Source organism: Peromyscus eremicus, chromosome 11 (assembly GCF_949786415.1).
Source record: "Peromyscus eremicus chromosome 11, PerEre_H2_v1, whole genome shotgun sequence".
Taxonomy (NCBI): domain Eukaryota; kingdom Metazoa; phylum Chordata; class Mammalia; order Rodentia; family Cricetidae; genus Peromyscus; species Peromyscus eremicus.
The window spans coordinates 49,907,618-49,931,899 of NC_081427.1; the positions used below are offsets into that span (position 1 = coordinate 49,907,618).

At 42.3% G+C, this 24,282-nt stretch overlaps 1 protein-coding gene and 1 long non-coding RNA gene across 6 annotated transcripts in view; one reads left to right on the plus strand and one right to left on the minus strand.

Moving 5' to 3' along the window:
• The window catches only part of LOC131921453 (microtubule-associated serine/threonine-protein kinase 4), a 211,821-nt gene that overhangs the window by 68,326 nt on the left and 119,213 nt on the right, over nucleotides 1-24,282 (plus strand). The window lies entirely within an intron of this gene.
• LOC131921454 (uncharacterized) lies at nucleotides 9,806-16,851 on the minus strand. 2 transcript variants are annotated; one of them, XR_009382009.1, is made up of 4 exons: nucleotides 16,513-16,851; nucleotides 16,303-16,384; nucleotides 10,573-10,774; nucleotides 9,806-10,191 (listed from the first exon to the last, which is right to left on the minus strand). It is a non-coding gene; the product is annotated as an uncharacterized LOC131921454 (long non-coding RNA). The 2 variants fall into 2 exon arrangements; XR_009382010.1 differs by lacking the exon at nucleotides 10,573-10,774.

Below are 24,282 nucleotides of genomic sequence, written 5' to 3' on the forward strand. Positions count from 1 at the left end.
TGACATATGATTGTCCTAAGTTATATATTCCATTGTGTGTATATTCTCTGCCAGCTGCTTCAATCTAGTTTCAAGGTTAAAATTTAAATTTCTGGAGAGAGGGCCAGATAAAGGAGTTAGCAAATGCTTGTACATGCTAGACTTGGCTGTAGCTTTCAGATAATTTTGTTTTTCTTTTGGAAAACTCAACCCTGTGGGCCATAACCTGGCTAAGTATATCTAGGAGACTAAGAAATCAGACAGTAACATGCTAACACATGCCCACACGTTGGACATCTCAAGCTGTCAGCTATTAGGATTCTGTGAGCTATGAAATCAGTGTTTCTGTCTCTGTCCCTTGAAAGCCTTAAAGACCTAAGTGGCTGCTGGAGAATCAAAATGAGGATGCTTCTCCATGAGTCCTGCATTCTGTTACCTAGGCATGGCCAAGTGCTTCTCCTAGGTGGGCACTGTGAAGGAAGGATCATGGGGACAGGAACAGATCCGCCCAACCCAGCCTACTTAGAACTCATTTGAGAGAGAGAGTTATTTACAAATGGATGGGAGTGGGGGAGGTTGCTGGGTAATGGGGTTGTGCTGTCTATCAGGGTGTTTGGAAGACAGTTCTGGATGAGGCTATGGTGTCCCAGGCTGTGTCCCAGGCTGCACTCATCCTGTTTTACTTTTCTCGTCACTGCTCACCTTGGTGTTGAGCACATTCACTTTGTCCTACCACAAAACAGAAACCCCAAACTTATTGAATAATACCTTCTTATACTACCTCTCAGCAACTACCTTTTCTGCATCTGCGGCTTTGACTCCTCTGGGTGCTTCATGTAAGTGAAATCATTCAATATTTGTCTTTTGGTGGCTGGCTTTTTTTTTTCTTACAATGTCATCAAGGTTCATTCATGTGGGGGTATGTGTCAAGAGCTCCTTTTCAAGGTTGCATAATATTCTGTTGTGTGTGTGTATATGCCACAGTTCCCTTGCTTAGTAAGTACCCCTGCATGGGCAGTTGGGTTTGATAAACCTTTGAATGTGATGAAAATTGTATTGCTGTGAACACATGTGTGCAAATACCTCTACAGGATTCTATTTTCAGTGTTTTAGGGTGTGTAGCCTGGAGATGAATTGATGGAGCACATGAAGGTTCTCTTTGTGACTTTTGAAGAATCTCTGTGCCATTTTCCACCTCAGCCATTTTACATTTCCGCCAATGGTACCTAACAGTTCCCTTTCCTCCAAATCACCACCAACATATATTGTTCATTTTTTTTTCTTTTTTATGGTAGCCACTATTGAATGCATAATTCATTCAAAGTTTTTAATTTTTGTATGAACATGTTGTCTTTCTTAGCTCCCTGTGGCAAATGAAAAAGACTTTTCAGTACATTTTATAGAAAGGATTGTAGAATCTTAAAAGATTACTCGGTGTCATTCCGTTACTATTTTGAGATCATCGGGAGTATTTCTCTTGGATGGAGAATAAGTGAACCGGGTTTCTGTTTCTCCGATTTTTTACTTTGTTGTGCGTGTGTCAGTACCAAAACTTGTTTGGGGAACCTTGAAAGAAGGTGGTTCCTGTTGCACGTGTTTGAGAGAGGGGAGAGGAAGAGGGGGATATGAAAAAAGAACAGGCATCGACTGTGGCAGGGTGGGCTGGAGAGCCCAGTGCCTCTCACGGTGCCGGAATACACTTCTGCATGGTCTTTTTCTGCAACTCCTGGTTGAGTTTGCTGCCTAGCTGGGGTTAACTGATGAAAAAGACATGAAGTGTGACTTAAAGAAGCTTGTTTTTAGTAGTATTTCTGTAGTTAGCTGGCTGTATGATACTGGTTCTTAATGTGCCCTCTAGAGCTTACTTTATACGTTGATTTCCTGTTTTGTTTATTTTGTTGTTGCTTAGATTGTGACATCTACTGGCTGGCTGTATGGGCGTCTTTTCAGAATAGTACTTTTTAGAAGATTTATCTCTTCTTATTTTCCATGTATGTGTAAGTGTCCGCATGTATGTATGGGCAGCAGCCGTGGGCCTCATGCCCAAGGAGGCCAAAGGAAGTTATTGGAGCCCCTGGAATCTGGGGTTTCAGGTGGTTGTGAGATATTTGATGTGGGTAACAGGAACTGATTTCAGGTCTTCTACAAGAGCAGCAGGTGGTCTTAACCATTGAGCTATCTCTCCAGCCCCCTAGAGTAATATTTTTAAATGCACAAAATAAAATACACTGTATTATACAGAAAATGAGACATTTTTAAAATCATCACAGCCACATCAAAATACTATGGTATTTTGGTGTGGTTTTTTGTTTGTTTGTTTGGTTGGTTTGGTTCTGGTTTTTCAAAACAGAGTTTCTCTGTGTAACAGTCTTGGCTGTCCTGGAACTCACTCTGTAGACCAGCCTGGCCCCGAACTCAGAGATCCTCCTGCCTTGGCCTCCAAAGTGCTGGGATTAAAGGTGTGCACCACCACCGTCTGACTGTGTGATTCTTGAGTGATCCAGATGAGGATCTAGAGGCAGGTCTGGGAGTGACTGTACCTTTGAAGTGATGGTAAGTGGATGTGATTTTCCATGTATCAGCAGCAGCCATAGCATATGAAAACCTACATGATTTATCTTGGTGATAAGAGGGTACTACTTCCAACACAGGGGATTTATAGGCATTTGTAAGTGGAAGAAATGTCAGGATTCTAAGTTAGTTATGTTTTGGCTAGTAACAATATGGTTTTCAATTTTTTTGATTTTTTTTTTCATTTGTTTTCATTGTAGCAGTCCAAGTTCATGGGCTCAATGAATTCTACTAGTATGTGTCCTTCCAAGGCTATAGACTCTAGATTAGGAATAGCTCGATTAAAAGCTTCTTGACAGTACTGGGCATTTTGAGGCTATAACAGGAAAGGCTTGGTGTAGATGGCCTCTGGGGTGTCCCGACACTAGCCCTGGGAGCTGGCAGAGCGAAGGGATGCTGTGCCAGCCAAGTAACCCGAGACTCATCTGACCTGGAAGTGAGCAGTCAGAAGCACACAGCCTTGCACCTATCACATGGCTAGGAAAGTTTGGAACAAACACAACACAAGAGCAGTAGAGACAACAGTAACCCTCATCGTTTGACTTTGGAGAGACCCAAAGGCCAGGGCATGTGGGGATACATGTGCAGTAACTCATGCCTTTGAAATCGTCAAAGGAGCCTGTGTCTCTGAATAGCTTCCTATGTGTTTGTTATAACCCCACAGTTGAGTGGAGCTGTATAAATGCCATGTACTGTACTTACCTCTTTTCTAAGATACACAGCAAACTTTAAAGTAAGGACTAATAATGACAAAGCACTTTTTGTTGATGTTTGAAACAAGGCCTAGCTCGGTAGCTCAGGCTAGACTCAAACTCCAGCTCCCCCTACATCAGCTTTGCCAGTGCTGGGATTATAGGTATGTACCACCAAACTCAGTGCTTCTGTTAGTCTTAAAGTAGATGTCTTTCCCAGAATTTGTGAGTATTTGAATGATCAAGGTCCAAATTTGAATAAAGCAGGTAGCATGCACCATGCAGCCTAACCCTTTCAGACAGGAAAGGCATGACTTCCCATTATCCCCTTACCAGCTTTGCACTTTGGAGATGGAAAAAATACGAGAAATGGGAAAGTTGTAAATTCTTCTGAATATCATACCATATACTTACTACAGGAACATCTCACGTGCCTTTCTTCCGGAGTGGGGCATGCATTTTGACTGTGCATTTAACTGCCTGGGTTAGCCTGGATACATGCTACCCGATAGGCAGGGCAGTAGAGTGTTGACATGCTATTTGTGCATGTGCTTGTGAAAGGTAACCCCATGCATTACAAGGAATGCTTTGTAAGCACAGAATTATTTCAGGTTCAATGGCCCTCTATGAAATTAGATGGGAGGCTTGAAGCATGGAGTACAAGCAGTTTTCCCCCTCTCAGCTCCTCCCATGGATCCATGTCTTCTATTGACACTTCCCTTGCTTGCATACAGTTTTCCCTCATGGTCATTTATGTTACTCATCATGAAACAGAATAATTGTACATCATATTCCCTTAGGCAAAATTTGCCCTCCTGTAATACTTGAGACTACAAAATTCTACTCATAGGAGATAGAACAAAAAATCCATTATTTTTAGTGACCTGAGGGTGACACAGAGGTGGAGGGCCAGGGTCCCGTCCCTCCTTATCTCTGCGTCACCTTCTGTTTTAATCATGATGCAAATGCATGTGACATTCTCTGAAAAAAAAAAAAAACAAACAAACTGGACTTACAAAGGCCAGTTATCTTTATTTGTGGAAATCTAAATATGTCATGATAACTATAGTGTATCTTACTTTTAATGTTTTTTTTTTAAATAGAAGATTATTAAAAGTTACCTTCATCAGAAAGGCATGTCTATCGAATTATTGTAAATTAGCAGAATGGTTGCTGAAAGTTGTATTCGGATATTTGCTATGTACATTTTTAATGATACAGTTTAGATAATTAGCATAGAAAACAGCAATTTTTCGCCTTAAATACTAAGTACTAAAATAGATGATTTGACCGCCACTTACATTTATTTGTATTGCAGAACTTGGTGAAATATACAGTTATTAAGTATACAAAGTAAACTATATCCATGTTGACCAGTAGTTCCTCCAGATGTGCTTTGCCATCTTCAGAGTCCCAACTGTGCTGTGGAAGCCAGGTGGACTTTATCTGTAATAAATCCCTGTTTATGCCCACAGGTGCATGTAAACTTGAGGTGTATATAAAGCCCAGGAAGGGATAATGGTACCCTACTATACAAATGCAGAAAGAAGCATCATTTAGTGATGAGGTCTGAGACATGAGCCCTGGTCCTTGAAAATATATCACAGATGCAAGAGCATCCTTTGAGCTTTATTCCAATAATCCTAATTAGAAACTTTCCTTGTGTAATGAAAAGTTGGCCTGCGCTCCGTAAGAGTGATAAGCCTTTTTGCTCAGAGGATTTTTAGTCTATAAACAGGTTATAGGTTGCCAATAAAAAGAAAGCTGCAGGAAGAGTTGTTGGGCATCTTGTTTCCTTTAAGCAATTCAGAAGAAAGTATCTTACCTCTAAGTTTAAGAAAATATGTCTATAGCAGGAGAGATCTCTCTGGGAAAAAGAGGTTCAGACGGTGGGACTGTGTATTTGGCCCTCTGTCTCCTGAGTTTATTTGTCACTAATTGACTAATCTCACTTGGGCACCTTCTAGGTGCTAGGCATTTTGCTATGGAGATTGTGAGGGGACAGATGGCTCCTGAGTCCATGAAAGCAGAGAGCTTTGAGGTGAATGTATTGACGGTGGCATAGGTCACAAGAGTTGACAGCGTTGACACAGAGAGAGAGAGACAGAGACAGAGACAGAGACAGACAGACATAGGCACACAGAGAGAAGGGCACACACACACACACACACACACACTATGCTTACTCTTGCCAGCTCTGCTGTGATGGGGCAATGTAGAGAGGGTTCTGAGAACATCCAACAGACATAACCCCGAAGTAGGCAATCTACTATGATGACATCAGCAAAGTCAGCAAAAAATGGTAGAGAATATTGCAGGCAAAGAGAACATAGAGCTGTGTAAGGATGCTTCGGCTTATAAGTTGCGATTCTAGTAAAACTATAAATGATGGCCTGCAGTATACTCTGAAAGCAAGGGAACCACCTGAGAGTTTATACGGGGCACACAGAAAGATTCTTGGCAGGAGGGATGACTAGAGTTGGGCAATGGAGAGGCCCAGTTAAAACACACACATCACACCCTTCTGAGCAGACAATGGATGAGGTCATGGGCAGAATGGTGGCCTTAGAAGTAAAGGCAGATGTTCAGGAAGTCAGATCCATGGCACTAGGTGACTAATTAGTTAAGTGGGGAGGAACCACAATGGCAATTCAAGCAATGGGCAATTGAGAATGCAGCAACTGAACTTGGGAGGCAGGACAGGTTGGGTGGAGGTGGTAACTTCAGTTTGAGCGTCATTGAGCTGAAGGTTTTGCTGACATCTGAGTGGAGATGCTGGCTGTGTGGGTCCAGGTGGAGCACAGCAGAGAGTTTCCAGGTTGGGAGTTGAGTCATCCTCATAAAGATGAATGAGGCACTCTACAAGTAATTAGTGTGACTATTCCTTTTCCAGGAGCTGCTGAGGCCTAGAACTGAATCTAATCTTTCTAGCCCTCTTTGATTCCAGAAGAAGTGGAGATGGGGATGAGAGACAGCTTTTCCCCAGTCTAAGTAGTCTGTTCTAGGGGCACAGCCACAGACATAGGGCTGTATAGTTATGTTCCCATAGGCGTGTGTGTTTGCTTTTTGTTTTGTTTATTTTGTTTGGCATACTATTTGGTATTTAAACAGCCTTTGATCATAGGAAGATGATAGGAACTGCTACATTGTTTGTTTGCCCTGGCTATCTTGGAATTCTCTATGTAGGCCAGGCTGGCCTTGAACACTCACAGTAATCCATCTGCCTCTACCTTCCAAGTGCTGGAATTAAAGGCATGCACCATCACATCTGGCTCCCATCTCAAATTTAATTTAACACTCACATTTTCCTTGGGGTTGGTTGGTTAGAAGCATATGAAGAAACTCTTCATCCTACACATTCAGTCTCTAAGAAACATGAGGTCGAGGTAGAGGATGATAGGAATTGAAGGCACACACTTCTATGGCAAAGTGATAATGCTTGTTGTTGGCTGGGTCTTGTTGTTGATGCTTATGGGGTTTTTGTTTGTTTGAATTGATATGGGTTTTTTTGTTTTGGGTCAGATTCTCACACTGTAGCCCAGGCTGGCTAAGGATTCCATGGTACCCCAGGTTGGGCTTGAAGTCCCATAGTTTCTTCTGCTTCAAGCTTCCAAGTGCAGGGATTATGGGCATTAGCAACCATGTATTTATTTTGTTTTTCTACTTTTCTTGACAAGGACAAAAGGCATTTCCTGTTTAAAAGCCTCAGTTGGCTATATGTTTTCTGTGTCCTTGTAAAAGGAAAATGAGGTGGGTAGAATGGTAGGATTTGACAAGGTAGTCCTGTTTCCTCATGCGAAACAAGAGAAGGGGCAAGACGAAGAGGGAGAGTTACTTCCATTGAGCATTTAATCTGCTAACATCACTGAAGTGGGTGTCTGTGGACTTGAAGGGTGTGCTGCATACAGCCTGTGCTAATAATCAAAAAAATAAAGAAGATTCATTCATTGTTCTTATACAATCTGATCCGCTCTGAATTTACCTACTGCAGACTTTCATGTGATGAACTGTTTTCATTTACATGAAAACCTATACATATTTTAGGTTGAAATCTGTGAAGACATTACATGACTTAATATCCAGGGTTATACATATTGGAGAACATCTCTAGAACCGTAAAACTAAATTCCAAGTCAAATAACTATTTGATTAGATTACATGGGAACCTCTAGTCCATGCTCTTGATGGTGTAGACTTGTTTTCTTTTTAAACTTTGGCTTGAACCAGGTGAGCCGTGGCAAGAGTTCCAAGATGAGCAAGCATTTGATGGGTATTAGATAGCTTCTGGAAAATGACACAGTCATCATTTTGGTTTCTGAGGAGGTCACCATAGCACTGGAGGCTAAAATAGATCATCTGGTGACATTTTAGCTAGGAAAACAAACACTTATTCATTTCTGTAAAATGTTATTCCAGAGCTTTCTTTAGGCAAATCACAGCTCCAGGGATGGTGCTTTCAGTAAGATCTGTTTTGTGTCAGAAATGAGAGTAAGATCGGAAGTTGTTTGCTTTTCTGTCGCAGTGATTAAAGACCCAGACCAAAAACAGCTCAGGGGGGGGAGGGGGGAGAAAGGGCTTACACTTTGAGGTCACCATCCATCACGGAAGAAAGTCGGGGCAGGAACCCAAGCAGAACCCATAGAGAAGTGCTGCCTGCCAGCTCACTTACTGGTTCAGGCCTAGCTAGCTTCCTTATACACCTTGGCGACCTGCCCAGAGATAGGGCTGCCTACAGAGGATCCTTCAGTGGGCTCATGTCATTGCCAGTCAGAAAGTCTCTCACAGATAGGAGCACAGGTCAGCCTCATAGAGGCAGTTCCTCAATTGTGGCTCCCTCTTCTCAAGTGACTCTAGGCTGTGTCAAGTTGATTCTCTCTCTCTCTCTCTCTCTCTCTCTCTCTCTCTCTCTCTCTCTCTCTCTCTCTCGTGAAGTTTTGTTTTAAAGGAAGTTTAGTCTGAAGCCTAACACTGTGTGAGCAACATATATTGGGGCGCCTACTGCCTTCTAAATGTTTTGTACCCCACTTTTCCTGTCTTGGATATTTATGTCACTCTTCATAACAATGTCTCATTTTTATAAAGCCTGAGGTATCTCAAAAACTATATTTTTATTTAGAATCTTAGTTCAATAGAGCATTGTGCTAAAGAGGCCAGGGCCATGGGTGTTGGTCCTGTGCCAATCAACTATTACAATGAAAAGAAATTTCCCTCTTTTCTATAGCTTCAGGGATTGTTTTAGAACTTACTGATAATACTTGGCGTCCCTTTTCAAAGTATGAATGGTACTTCATGGCCCATTAGCTGTGCTGGGAAAAGCAAAGTGGTGTCAGTTGGGTACAGTGGTGCCACATAAGGTCTGTGTTTTCTCCCATGTGAAGGAAGGGCACTTTAAAGACTTCTGTATGGAGTGGTTCTACCAGAGCTGAGCACACGTTTCCACAACAGAACCATGTCATACAAGTTCCTGGTGGGCTATAGCCATTCCTTTGCATATACCCCAGGCCTGTGTCCTCAACAGACGGACATTGTCAGCATTCTGGCCACTCCAGCACTAGACACCAGGAATTGCCCAGGGTTTATGACATTTCTTGTCATTTCTTTGATCTGATTTATTGCCCTTCGAAGTTTTAATAAGGACATCTTGTGGGTTCTGTCTGGTGACTGGGGGCTCTGATCATTCATGCGTTGAACTTTTAAGTAAGTTGGGAAGGTTGGCACGGCCTTATTTTCATAATGGATAGTGAGTTCTTGACATTTACAGTGGTATGTTCCGTTTGTGCTAAAATAAATGCATTTGTGTTTAGAAATAGTATGACAGGTTTCCCTCCCTATCAAACTAAAAGTAGAGGGTTGTTTGTTTGTTTGCTTTTCTTGCATTCAAAATGAGATGCTGAAAAACTGCTTACCCAGATTCCTCAGATGTGTGTGAACTGGTCCACCCGATCCAGCCTGACCCTGGCAGTGATCTGCCAGCTGGAGAAAGCAAGAGTCACTTCCCCTCTCTGTCCCTCCCGTTGGTCACACCTGTCGATTTGCTAAACCAAGAGGTTCCTGTTGGGCTGTTGTTTACCACAGTTTGCAGTCCGGTTGCTTTCCTTGGAGACCTGATTTGCATAGCTCTCCCAGGTGAGGAGCTAGATCCCCGGTGTCCCTCGCTGCACTTAACATGTGGAAATGAGTCAGTGGAAAGTCACTTACTCATCCTGACCTACTTCTTTCTGTCTCTTGCGTCGAAGGTGTGCTTAATTCTCAAAAGCAATCTGTCCCCCTTCCAAAGCCCCGTGCTCTGTGGTTGGGTCAACACTCGAGCCCAGAGATTGTTTGTGGAAGACGTGTGGTTCTCTACATTGTTCTAGAAATCATACTGCTTTAACTCTAACCCATTTTCAAGTGAGCCCCTGGGAGTCGGGAGAATCTGGCTTTGGATAGTTCTCAGAACAGCCACTTCTTCCTAAGGAAGAGTCGATGGGAACTTTGATCAATTTAAGAAGGGAGGGACCAGGAAGGGTCAAAGTCCATTATATCAAACACTATCATCCCCACATTCAGGAAACAAAACAAAACCCTCTTCCCACCCTTATTTTTATTTGCTTATTTCTTCAAACTTTCAAGTGTGCAGTTAAGCCACGTATTGTCTCCGGTGCTACTCCATCAACAAAAGGGTGCTTCCTAACAGGGGCCTTACAGTCTCTCCTGGGACAGCAACGAGGAGACGTTCTATAGCAAGAGTGTCTTGAAACGCCATTTTGAGTTTGTGGGAGGGCAGAGGACTCCACGGCAAGACCAGCATCGACTGGTCACCGCTTCCTTAGCTTTGCTTTTTTTTTTTTTTTTTTTTTTTTTTTAAGATCAAAGTTCTGTCCATCTCAATCAGAGTTGAGTCCATGTGATCACGTGAGTCGACATGGGAATAGTGATTTGCCTTCTTTGAGAAGAACAGAGTTTGAATCTAGAAAAAAAAAGAAAATGATGTGTGTGACACATTTCAAACAGAAACATACGGCCATGTTCAGAGTAACTCCAGACAGCTAGCTGCTTGAATTTATAGTCGTTTATGTTGTGTGTAACATTACGCAGACAGCAGCATATTAGAAGTGATAGTTTCCTTGGTATACATATGCAAGATCAGTTGCTAGCTTGGAATAATCAGTAAATATTTTTGCCCTAGTCTAACTGTCCTTACAAAGACTTTCAGCTTAAGGATGAGTAGTCTTGCTAGAAGTAAATATATGGGAGTGAATGAAACCCCCATCTGAAGAGTGGAATAGTATTCTTTTGAAACACCAGCTCACTCTTGGCAGCTAATTAGTTCTTACTGTGCACAACTCACCCTTAAAAAGAAGTAGCAACCCCTGCTGACTTGATAGTGCTGTTTAAAAGGTGGCAACCACCAATATTAAAGTGACAGAGAAGAATTCCAGTATCAGCGACTGCTAGCCTTGTAAGTGTTCCTTTATCTGGATCCTGATGTCTCTGGGTCTCTCTACCACCCCTTCCAGGATTGTTACAGATACTTCTCCTTTCTGAGGAGGCTGTAAATGAAAACTCAGGGTCAGGCTGAGCCACCTCCAAGGAGGTAGTACATTGCAACACGGACATGGTTTATGGGTTTGGAAATGTTCTGTGCTTTCCGACCAAGAGACAGGGGCCTCTCTGGTCAAAGTCAGAAGTGGAGGGGCGGCCTTCAGTGAGGCAGGGTGGTGCTGTGGAAGTAGTGAGGTGTAGAACTATGATGATCTAGTTTTTGCAACAAAAAGAAACTGATGAACCTGGGCTCTGCTGTGGGAAGTCAGCCTTTGATAAAATAAATTGATTTCAGAGAAAAGCAACCAGTTTATTGTCACACAATACTGTGTTATGAGCTCATATCTGCATTTGATGTCCATATAGAGATGCATGTATGTTCCACAGTGACATTTCCCTCTAAGTATGTAGCCCTGCTCATCTATTTGGTCTTCATTGAGGGAGGCCCTTGACGGCAGCTTTTCCTTCATAGCAGATCTCATTTCAAGCATGAGATTAGAATATAAGCCAGTTGGCTAGTGACTTAAGTATGAAGTGCCTTATCTGGCTTCCTACAATCTCTTCAATTGAAAGAGCCCTCCTAAATAGGCCTAGGGCTTTTGTTGTGGTGGCCTCAGAAGCCATACCCAGAGAATTCAGAGCTGTGCCTTAGATTTTATGCAGATGTAGGTGCTGAAAGCCAGCATGCCATTTCCGGGCCTTGAACTCCAAACATGATTCAAGCACATGCTCTCTGTCACCACAGAAGCACGGCATTTCAGCAGCCCTTGGAAAAGGCTCAGGCGGGAAGTGGATGGGGCCCATGCCAAGGACACTGCATGGGGTGCATGCCAAGGATACTGCAGGCGCTGGGGTGGGTGGAAGTTGCAGGGCTAGGATTCCAAAACCTCAAGGTTTTGCCATTCATTTTTTGATGCAAGATTCCTAATTTATGGCTTTTGCCGCGAAATCTATAGCCCTGAGTTTTGCAGTGAGAGCTGGGTGGCCTTCTGAAATGTGGATGCTGTAGGGACAGACAATGCACAGTCCACATTACAGCCCCAGGCCTGGAGCTTTGTCTCTCCTTACCATGGGAGAATGTGAGTTTAGTTACATCCCATATTGTAGCTTCGACTCTGTTCGTTTTCTGTAAATTGAATGTGAGACACTTTTTATTCTAGTGCAGTATGGTAATCACGACCCAAATATAAATTCAGTAATTAAGGCTCCAAACGGATGAATATATTTAACAATAAAACTGGGAAAAGATGACGTCTATAGAGTTCTTCATTTTACAGTAGCAGGTTAACTGGAGCACTGGAGCAATCACATATGAAGTGTGAACATTCTAAAGGGTTAGTGTTTTCATTGTGAATGCCCTCACATAAGACGGGTTAATTTGTAAAGCACAAACAAAAATCCATTGGAAGGTCTGTTGGCTCTGAGTGAAGCCTAAAAGTCACCCACATTCAAACTCTGTAACCCACTTTGTGTGTGTGTGTGTGTGTGTGTGTGTGTGTGTGTGTGTGTGTTTGTGTGTGTGTGTGTGTGTGTGTGTGTATGTGTGTTGGGGCAGGGGTGGCGGGAGCTGTTGTCTTCTTTGGCTTTGGGGTTCTTTTGTTTTTAATTTTGAATAATGGAGACATTTTTTCCTTTTGGCTTCATTCTCTCTGGAGTCCAGTCTGGCTGTTTCTCTCCACATATCATTAATAACTGTTAGAATGGGCCTGTCTCAGCTCCGATTCCCACCTCTGTAACTATGCAGGCGCATCTATTAGACTGTAACTAGAGGGTGCACACAGCTCCCTCCAGGACCGCACTGTAGGCTCACTTCCCTGTGTGGTTTCTGTCTTCAGATTTTAGGTCAGGTCCTCCAGGAGGATCGGCTTTGTCAAAATAAAATGACAGACATGGAGGGTTTCTTGGGCCGGGCCGTTAGTTCCCTCATATTTCCAGTAGCTGTTGAGTAAGTTAGGGCTCACTACTCAGCTAAAGGGAGATTGAGCCATTTTTTTTTTTTTTTCTGTAGCTACTTGATGTAGCCTTTATGGTGTGGTCAAGTGATATGGACCCCAGGAATTGCGACCTACTCAATGACCCCTACAGTCATCTGTAGCCCAAGCCTTCACGCAGTGACATAGCCTGTCTAAACTGGGATGTGGAGCTCCATGGTAATGATCATGGGCAGGCTCAGTGATAACTGGCACTTTCAAAATGAGTGTGACTCCTGTTCTTAGTCTGTGCCCTGCTCTACCCTCTCCAAGCCACACTCATGACCACAGGGCCTGCCATCTTCTGTGTCTTGGGACTCAGCATTAGAAAGTCTTGGTCACTCACACAGTCAACTGCACAGACAGACCTCTCTGCCTCCCCCTGTAGCTCCCACACCCTAGGAAAGCTGATGCTATCTTCTGGCTTGGCTGTTCTGCCCATTACCTTTCCTACAGCTGTAGCTCTGGGCAGGTTTCTCTCTCCTGAGGGAAGGACATAGGGCTTTGCCTTTGGGTTGCTTTCCAGTTGCTGTGTCTATTCCTGAAATCGAAACCCACTGAGGATTTTCCAAGGCCGAGGAACCTGGACATGAAGCACAAAGGCTTCCTGGAATATGAGAAGGAAAAAAATACTCTCATTCTCCTCCAGTGTACGGATGACCACAAATGAACAGCTTAGTAAATGAGCTAGTTACAGAACACATCGCTGTCCGTCTCTGTCTCTCTCCCTTTCTTCAGAGGAATTACAGCTAGCAATATTCAAAATAATGTCTTTCTTCTCTTATTAGACACACGTTTTCCAGATTAAGAGATTGTAATAATCATCAGACTTTTTGAAAACTAAAGCACATGTGTATCTATCTTCCTATTCCCATGTTCTCCGAAGTCTGTGTGTTTTAAACCGGCATGAGGTGATGCTTTGTAGTCTCTGTTTTCAGCCATGTTTTTCTGTGTGTTGTGATTCATAACCCTTGTTGTTGTAGCTTCTTCTCACAGAATTTGGAAGACTCCTTTTTTTTCTACCTGATCCTTTGCTCTATGCCATCTCAGAAAATAAGGGTAGAAAAAAGGGGAGTGTATATGAAAGGAGGTAGATGGGAAGCTGGTTTGTCTAGAAACAAAACCTGGAGGTGACCATTATTTCCAGGGAGGGAGCTGAGCATTCCAGAGGAACACTGGTCTGGGGAGAAGCAGACATGGGCTCTGCCTCTCATTCCTCAGGATTCTCAGGACACCAGCCCGAAAACCTCTAACTGGTCTTCTCTCCACAATTCTTGGTGCTGTCATCACTTAATTTTGGATAGTGAGTAATTCAGAGACAACTAGGTCTTTACTGTGGGGTAGTTTCTAGTTTTTATAACCACGTAGTCCATTTTGCATTACAAAGCCTTTGGTGGCCAGATTAACCATGCCCTATGCCAAAGAAGAGTCCTCGGCCTCCCTTTCATTCCTGTGTCTTCCCATTACGAAACAATATATAAAGATTACAGAAGCAGCTTTCCTCATTTCTGTATGAGCTGGTTAACCCTTCCTCTTAGATGAGGTCAGCATTAGTGTTTTCTGAGATAAGAATCGTGTCTTAGAAGTGGGGCATGAATCAAAGTTGTTTCTCTAAGAGGAAGTTCTGACAGTTGAAAAATGACTAATTTGTGAAGTAAGGCTGTGACCTCGTGGGCCAGGAGGATTGCAGGTGAGAGTTAGCTTTTATAATTAATTATTAATACACAAACATTAACTTTTGGTTCTCCTGAGGTTTAATGGAATCATCAAGTTTTAAAAGTTATGTTAAAGAAGATTAGACGTTGTGTTTAGTAATATATTTAAGGCACAGTTTTCCTGGGAACCTCTGCAACACCCTCACCACACCCTTTTTCATCTCTCAATGTTAAAAAACTTTCTCTTTAGCCAGGCTGTGATGGCACACGCCTTTAATCCCAGCACTTGGGAGGCAGAGGCAGGTGGATCTCTATGAGTTTTAGGATAGGCTCCAAAGCTACAAAAGGAAACCCTGTCTTGAAAAACAAACAAACTAAAAAGTTCTTCATTAATCATCTCTCCTTTCTGTAATACTTCAAAAAGTGTCTTACCCTAAAACAGGAACAGTGAAATCTCTCTCTACTTTAGATGACTTTCCTTGATTTATTTTCTTTTGTCTTTGGTCACTTTTTAAAACAGTATCTATGAAAACTGGGTTAGACCAATTTTTGTTTTATTCATCTATTTTTCCCCCTCCTGTTACACAAAGTCTCCTAACCAAACAATGGAGCCCTTTTAAAATGCAGGGAAATGTCTCCCTCCCCAGATTTCCGGATTACAAATTCAGGAGCTGATCTCTCAGATCCTGGTACCAGCCCTCCTCAGCCTCAGGCAAGACACCCTTCAAAAAAATGGTCGGGGATTTTTGGTGAAGTAACAAAAGCTACGCACATGACTGAAGAACAAGTTGAGCTAAAACAACAGCACTCGGTTGGTGGCTATGTTGTGGAGGTAGATGGGAGTCAGCTCTGCCCTACAGGGCTGCTGATCGCCATTGTTACTGTGTGAAAGTCAGAATTGCCTGGTGCTGACTACTCATCTGCTCCCCTTTCCTGCATTTAAAAATTACTATTTTTCTTTCAGTATTTCTAAAGATTGAACCCAGGCCCTTGCCCATTCCAAGGCAAGTGTCCTATTACTGAGCTATATCCTCTAGCCCAAATATTGAATCTTTTACATACAAAAAAAAAAAAAACTGCTAAAGTGCTTGTAATTCACTTTTCAGTAAAGTTAGATTTCTTTAATTGTTTCTGCTGGGGTTGAATGTGTGGCCACACGCTTGCTAGGTCAACACCCGGCCTTTGACTGCATCCCCAATATTCTTTTTAGCCTTTTATTTTGAGACATTATCTCACTAGACTGCCCAGGCTAACCCTGAACTTAGAGCTCAGCCAGGCCTTGAAGCTTTCATGGTATAGTAGAGTAACTGAGAGTACAGGCCTATGCCATCAGGCCTGGCTAAGAAATGATGTTATGTCATTTGATACATACAGCATCAAATATTTGTTGTACTGTTCACGAGGCAGAATTATACTTACTTACATTCTTGTCCCATAGTGTAAGAAACAAGACCTTTACTCTGTAATAGTAAATTCAAGAGATTGGCAGAAGTAAAACAGTTTTGAATGTACAATTCTGCAGAGAGGGATACTGGCATAAGGAAAAAGCAGAAATGGCTGGTGTGGCGTTTTGGTTTGTGGGATTGATTAAGGCAGTGGTCTCTAAAGTCCCCGGTAGTGAGAAATTCCAGCCTCTTTTTCCCATAGGGTGGTACTCCCCAGAATTACAGGCTTTGCACTATCGGTTCATGCTGCAAACCTTTATCTGATCGTTGGGCTGGAGCTTGCCTCCCTTTCCTTGGGCCCAGTCACAGAGCAGGATGACCGCAACTTTCCAACTCAGAGTTGTGAGACGGGGAAGCGCCAGCTGCCAGCTGGTGAGAAGGGCCCGAGTCGCCTGCTTATCTGACTCTTCAATGAGTTCCAAGCACACCTCATGCTGAAGATAGACCAGAACAACTTACTGCTTACCTTAACATGTCATTTTCCATGTTCATAAACGTGGCTTCTTAGTGTAACTGGCAATCATTGTCACTGTTTCTGAAGACCAGGCCTGTGAAGAGAGACCCTCAATTTAAGGACACAGAAAATGCTTTTTGTTACATGAATGTGCCCTACTATTTTATGATTATACTGTGAATGAAAATATGGTGCTACCACAAAGTCCAAGGAACGGCTTACCTGGTAGATCTTGAGAGGTTTCATTTTCAAGATGGCTTTAGCAATCTTGTTTTCATATGCATTTTGATCTTCCAGTAGGATTTAAGGTTGATTTAGGAAAATAATGGGCAAAAATAGGCAGGGGCAGATTTCACATTCATTTTCTTCATGGGATCAAGGGCTTGTTCTCATTTTGTTGGGGAATCATAATTCCAGGCTTGGCATCGTGGCACACAGTTTAATTTCACTTCAGTGGGTTATTCAAGATCCCTTTCATTATGGAAACCGTACATGGTAGGACACCCACCACTCTACATCGTTGACTTTCAACTTAGACTGTTTCCATGGCGAGGTCAGGATTCCATAACTTTTCATAAACAGGAATCCAGGGACACAATGAACAGGAACTTCTCTGAGTCACTGCAGGGAATACAGAGTGAGTTTAGGTTGGGTGTCTGCTGAACACAGTGAAGAGGCGGAGTCAGTCTGTTTTTCTGAGCTCAAGGTCCTTACTAATAAGGACCAAATCTGACAGTAGGGATGAATGAGGTCAGCTCATTACACACAAGGCTGGGCCTCGGAGAACAGGTGGCCATGCCTGTAAGAGACCAGGCAGATATCTGAAGGGGACTGCACCAGAAGTTAACTTTTCCTTAGTAACTCAAGCACACTGTCTCATGTGAATTCCTCCCAACCTTTATCCGAATCACAGGATTTTTTATACAAATTCTTCACATCCATGCTCCCTCAGAGTAGCGGCAAGAATTGGGGAAGATAAGAGATGGAAGGAATTACATCTTGTATGTATGTATGTATGTATGTATGATTGGTTTATATGTATTTATATGTTGAATTTGAGACATATTAAGCTGAAGCTCACAGTCCCCCATGCCTCTACCTCCAAGTACTGGGATCCCAGGTGTATGCCATCATTCCCAGCCAGAGTGCCACCTTGAAAGAATATACAAGGAAAGGTTGGAGAACTTGGGTAAGGCTGTAAGAGTTGTAAAGACATAGATTTTATATTGTTTACTTATTTAATTTCGACCTACATTCTGTATGAATACTTTACCACTACAAAACCTCACCACATTTAGTATAGTTAGTGTAAGTTACGCTATGCTTCTGGTCTCTTTATTGCAAATTTATTTATGAATGTGGCCGTTAATCTTTTCTCGAAAGCCAGTGCATAGATGGATACTTTGTGTAGTTCGGCACATTGGACTCACCTGTAACCCCAACAACACTCAAGAGGCCAAGGCAGGAGGATCTTTAGTTTATGGCCAGCCTGGGCTACATAGCAAGGTCCTATATCAAAAAGGAAAGGGGTTAGTAATCACAAACTGGATTTCTGTGTTCTCTTGAATATTCAGAGTTAGTTATCTGGAAATGAAGAAGCAAACAAGCCATTCTAAAGAGAATGAGATCCAGAAGTGTAGATTTGGTTACTCCCTCAGAAGCAGTGGGACAAGGAGTCTGGCACACGCTGTGTAAACACAGTTGTCTCCCTGGTTGTGTCTAGACCAGCTGGTTTGGGCAGGGAAAAGGATGACCCATGTGTTGAGTCATCTACCTGTGGACCTGTGGAAATGTACTGTGGAGGCATGAGTACCCAATGGTGCACAGTCCTGTTGTGTGTCCACCATGGGCCTGAAAACACGTGCAACCTGGGACAACAAGCACCCTGCTTGGTGACAGTGGAGTGTCTGTCTCGTGCTGATGGTCAGGCTTACTACTTCTTAGAAAGCATGGACCGATGTGATCCTCAGTAGCTTGGTCCACCTCCTGTAACTGATCTTCATGCTTTAGGCTCAAGACTGATTGATTTGATGTTTCTTGGATTCAGAGTTACTGAGGACACATGATTTATGTCCCAGCAGAATGCCGGCATATTCATTTATAAGAGCAGACATCATTGGTATTAACCTTAGGCTCATCAAAGTATTCCTTCTCCTATAGAGACAAGGAGCAAAGACAGCTCAAAACACAGGCTCAAGAGACAAACCTGGAGCATAGATGCCCATTCGCTGTGTGGTCTTGGACAGGTTTTGGACGTTCTCAGTTCTTCAGTTTTTGTATTTATAAAGTTGTGAATGAAAATAAGTCCAATGTATAGGATGCTCCAGAAAATGAAGTCTTTGGAGTATACTGAGTACTCAGTCAGTGTAAAGTTGTTTTTATTATTGTTCTTGCTGTCCATCTGCAGGGAGAGGGTCTCTGTGGACTTGCTCAAGGTTTCTTGGAGGTGTATGGTAACAGAAAAAGATGTTAGGTGCCTTGAACGGGTCAAGGCTTTGGGCTAAGCTGGGCTGATACTCATGGTTTGGACAGTTGGTCTGAAACAGGGGTGCAAACGCTCCCTCTACCTACATTCTGACAGTTGGAAGCCTTTGGCCAGTTCTTGGGTGGATTCTCCACACTAGTGCTTCTGAACCTTTTGTTTTTCTGTTTCTTTAAGCAGCCTCTTTGTACTTATATTCTGCCTATAACCGAGTTAATATTTACATTTACTAAAGCATTGCTGCCCCGGAGTTGACCTTTTTAGTTCTTACATAATTCATTGTTTTGATTCAGAAAGGTAATTCTGTGGGCCAAGGTACACTTCTTGTTCCAAGATCCTTGAAGGAAAAACGTGAGTGTAAAATTCAAAGTAGGAAAGCATAGATATACGAGAGACTATGTACAAGAGAGAAAGGCCAAATGCTTAATTTATTTATTCTCCCTCTCTCTCTCTCAGTGTGTGTGTGTGTGTGTGTGTGTGTGTGTGTGTGTGTGTGTGTGTGTGTGTGTGTGTGTGTTTTGAGATAGGCTCACTAAGTAGCCCAGGCTGGCATGGCTTATAAATACCTTATTTTTTATAGCTAATATTTATAAGGCACTTGATATAATTTCTTTATATGTATTATTTTTATTTAGTCTCTGTGTTAGTTGATACTGTTTCTTCTTCTTCCTTCTCCTCCTCTTCTTCTTCTCCTTTGAGATAGAATCTTATCCTGTAGCCCAGGCTGACCTCAGACCAACAGTAATCTTGCCTCAGCCTTTGTGAGCTACCATACCCAGCTGAGAGTTGATAACCGTATCACCATTCTACAGATCCATAGGGGATGAGGTTTCAAAGGACTTAGAATTAGCAAATATCTGCTGGTTGTAAACCTTGTTTTGTGAATTTCTTCTTCTAAGAACTCCATTATGTCAAAAATAGAGCTCTGTCTTGGGCCCCTGTGAAAACAGAATTGTACATTTTACATGTGAAGGCACCAAATGTGCCCCTGTGTCTGAGGCCCCCCAGTTATAGGAGCCATGTGGCTTTTTTCTTGGGCTGTGTTTGACACTAATGGGTAGCACTATCTTCTTACATCACTGGTCCTCTTTCAGACCCCCGGATTCTTTTGCTGGGCTTGCAATTGACAGCCCGGAGGAGCATCCATCACCCAGGCTGAATAAGGAGCAGTTTGCAGGCCAGCCTCTTGGGCTATCTCACCAGCCCTCCTGTCTTCAGCAACAGAATGGCTTCCTCATGGCCACTTCCTTCTTGGCAAAGGAAAAGAATGACTAAGAAAACATCATTGGATTCAAATGAGAAAAAGGAAAGACAGCTGTCAAGTTAATTAAGAGCAAACATTCCCTTGACCCCTTGTTTTTATTGTTGTTTGTTTGTTTTCTGTGCGCTCACCAAGGTGAGGCATTCTTCTCCCCTTAGGGTGCCGCTTCCCTTTCATGTTGCAAACAAGTGGGAAGGCAGAAGCATGGGGCAAGCACACAACTCACTTTAATACCCATTTGGCAGTTTGCCTGCTGCCTCTCCATTTAGGAAACGTTTTTTCTCCTGCTTCTGCCCATTATCACAGCTTTGACATTCATGTCATTAACAGAATGTCATTTTGCAAGATACTGAATTAGGAGCAGCCAGCAACAAAACCCACTGAACAGAAGCGACCCAGCCGGCGGCGCGGTGTGCTGCCACGTGACTTTGCCTGGCAGAAGGAACCAAGGGGAGCTATGATAGGGCCTTGGCGTGTTTGTGTTTGTGTTCCAATGGCAGCAGCACATGGAAGCAGGGACAGTTCACTGGTGGGCAGAGCGTTATGCCAAACTGCTAGAGAAAAGCAAAATGCCTTTGAGCTAGCTGGGACGTGTTAAGCCTCCAGGCTGTTCATTCTGGGTTGGAGTAAGCTTCTGCTGAGTGCCATGCAAAAGCCCTTCCGTGATTCCAGAACTAAAGTCCTCTCCTTTCAGTGGTTAGTCCCAGGAACCACAGAGAATGTTTTTTATCTGGAGAAGTGGTATTTAGTTGTTCATCTAAAGAATATTAATGGGCTAAAAATTGAATAGCTCTAGTGACAACAGAGGAACTGGGTATTTGTTTATAGTACAGGAATTGAACCTAAGGCCTCATATATCCTGGACATGCGCTCTGCTTCTGAGCTATATTCTCAGCCTGAAATTTAATTTCCATGTGAAGAAGGCTAGGATGGATTAAATCAGTATTATGCTACTTGATCTGTCACACACACACACACACACACACACACACACACACACACACACATGAATTACATGTATTATATGTATTATATTTATGAATTACATATATATGAAATGCACATATATTTATTTGAATAGCGACTATATATGTAATATAATAAAAATTTGAATATGAGAACACCTTCCAAGGTAGCTCTCTAATGTTAATGACCATTTCTTAAAACCAGTATAAGTAAAACTAAGGAGTAGTGCACGCTTTTAATTCCAGCACTGGTGGATCTCTGAGTTCCAGGTCAGCCTCATCTACAGAGCCAGTTCCAGGACAGCCAGGGCTACCCAGAGAAACCCTGTCTCAAAGAAACAAAAACATAGATGACAAACAGCAGGAGAAGATTAATGAAGGAAGACTGGAACATTAAACTATTGGAGCTATTATGTTTTTTTTTTAACCTACTACTTTCTAAAGTTTAATTTTTCCAAGATTTATCTTATCATGTCTATTTTACTAATTGGGATAATTCAGTGCTACTAAACTGACTATAGTCATTTTTATATTAAGACTTGGATGGGCTTTTCTGCTACTTAGGAAAAGATACATTACATTGTGAGACTGATATTCCCATATTGTGTACAAAACATGGAGTTAAAAAACAAAACAAAACTGGGTATGGTACATACACCTGGAATCCCAGTACTTGGGAGGGTGAGGCAGAAGGATTGGGAGTTTGAGGCCAGCTCTTCTCCCTGCAATACACACAGGCTGGGAAATGGTGAGAAGTGGTAATTAACAATGCCTCTAGTTTTCCTCAATTCCCAGTGTGTCCATAGAGTTCTTTTCGGTGCCTGACAGGTACCAAAAGCGTGGGTGTTTGTCCCCTAGCAATTGAATCCTGACCTTTCCTCTAGTTAGAAAACTGGCTCTTCTAGGTCCGCTGCTCCCTCAACTCTAACTCCTTGTCACTTTGATGGCCCTGAGGCCAGTAGGCCTAGCCAGGTGATAGCATCTCTTTATCTTGGCAGAAAGGATTAGACCTTCAGAGTCTGGAATGAGCCCTTGCAACCTTTGGGCAACAGTCAACCCTCAGAGCAGTTTCCCAAGATGCAAGACAAGTCCTCCAGCTCTTGTAACAGAGACAATAATTATCCGCCTTTGTAGTCCCCTCTTCCCACCCTCCACCCCAACACTCCTGATTTGATGTCTTTCATCTTTACATTACATCATAACCTTCATCCAAAAGTCTGGTCAATCATTGACTCTCCTAGCCTTTAAAGACCCCTACGTAAATAGGTGCCTGACCTAATGATATGAGTCCTCCCCCTGGAGAGGGCATGCAGACTAGATAGGTACCTCTTATGATGCCTGCTACAAATACACTGCACTGAAAATCTGAAGGGTGTTGAGACTTAGGCCTGCTCACTTTCATGACTCTTACACCTACCATTGAATCTGCCCAGCTCTAAATCCATTATATCATTCACATTCCTACTTGATATTGGTACTGTGCTGACCCTCTCTCATAATTAATCTGCGGACTCCATTGTAATGCTTCTTAGAATGATGGGTGTTCCAGTAAGAGGCCTCCAGATTTGTGTGTTTTTAGTCGCATGCTTAGCCTGGCTCCATCCAGTAGGAATGTACATTGCATCAGTTTGGTATTATACATTCAACTGGTACTTCAAGTTAAATTAAAAACTTCTTCAAGGCAGGAACTGTATTTAACGACTCCCTCAAAATACCTCATAGCCAGGCATGGTAGTGCATGTGTTTAATGAGGCAGACATCTACCCAGGAGGCAGAGGCAGGCAGATCTCTGTGAGTTTTAGACTTGGTCTAAATAGCAAGTTCCAGGCCAGCCAAGGCTACAGAGTAACACCCTGTCTCGAACAAAACAAAAAAATAGTCAGTGTACCTTTGGCTGAAGTATAGCTGAGAGACCACATGTTAAACTGCATACCAGGGCTGGATCCAGTCCACAGCACTTCCACCAACCCACACTTTTATATGTCTCTATTTAAATCATTTTTATTTTCTCTGTTTTCATAGATATCCAGAGGGATTTGGTATTATAAAAAAATATGATCTTTATCCCCAGGGAATCATTTCTCAAATTTAAGCACCATGTTGAATTCCAGGTTCTAATGTTTAATGGAGACAGGGTCCCAGAGGGATACTATGTTTACCATGTTACATTACAGTAACTGTGATTACTGTAATAAGTGGCAGCTACCGTCAATCACATGGTAATAATGTGACCTCATAGCTCATCATGTCAGCCATATCACAGTAGCTGTACTGGCCTGTCCATCTTTGAAATAGCTATAAAATGGAAAGTAATTTAGAGGATATAAACTTTTATAAATTTTTACTTTTATTATTATTATTATTATTATTAGAGGGTACATAACATGGCACACATATGGAAGTCAGAAACTTTGTGAAACTGATCCGCTCTGTTTACCTTTATGTGAGTTCCAGAAACTGAACTCCGTGTAGGAGGCTTGCATTGTTGGGCAGCAAGGGTCTTTACCCACTGAGCATCTCTCACTGGTCCTAGAAGATATAAACTTTAAAAAGTACATTTCTGTCAAGTAAATCATTAAGAGATTATGAAGGAAATCCTATTAACCATTGGATATCTTACAATGCACAATATATTATATGCTACAAAGGATTCTAGTGTTTGTTATGAAAATATGTTTAAGAGCTGATTGGTAGGTAATTCATCTCATACTTCAGATTGCCACACCTGCCTGTTTATACCTCTTTTCTGTGTTCTGCCCTAGAACACCAGTATCAATGGGACAGTCGTATGCTTGAGGCCATAGGAAGGGTTTTCCTTTTCTTCCTTGCAGTATTTTATATGTAGAAAAGACACATTCCACAGATGCTTGTTTCATTGGATAGTGCCTTCCTAATATCTGTATGTTCATCTGTCTCTCTTTTCCTTGGGGAAGACAAAGAATTGGGCCCAACCTCAGGTTGCGCTTATCTTAATGAATTAGTTTTTCCAAGAAGCACTGAATATGGTCATATACATATGTGTGTGTGTGTGTGTGTGTGTGTGTGTGTGTGTATCTATATCTATCTATCTATAGATATACATATATATGCATACATATATATGTATAATTTTTTCCTCAGAACTTTTGAAATCTTAAACACTCAGACTTTCTTATAGCTGTTGGACTCTGTTTACACTTTTTGCTCATAAATGAAGACAGTGTGATTTGTGCCTCTAGGAAGAATGTCTCTGATAATGGAGAAGCTTAGTTCATGTTTCAAGCTGGTCAGTAGGGACATCTTCC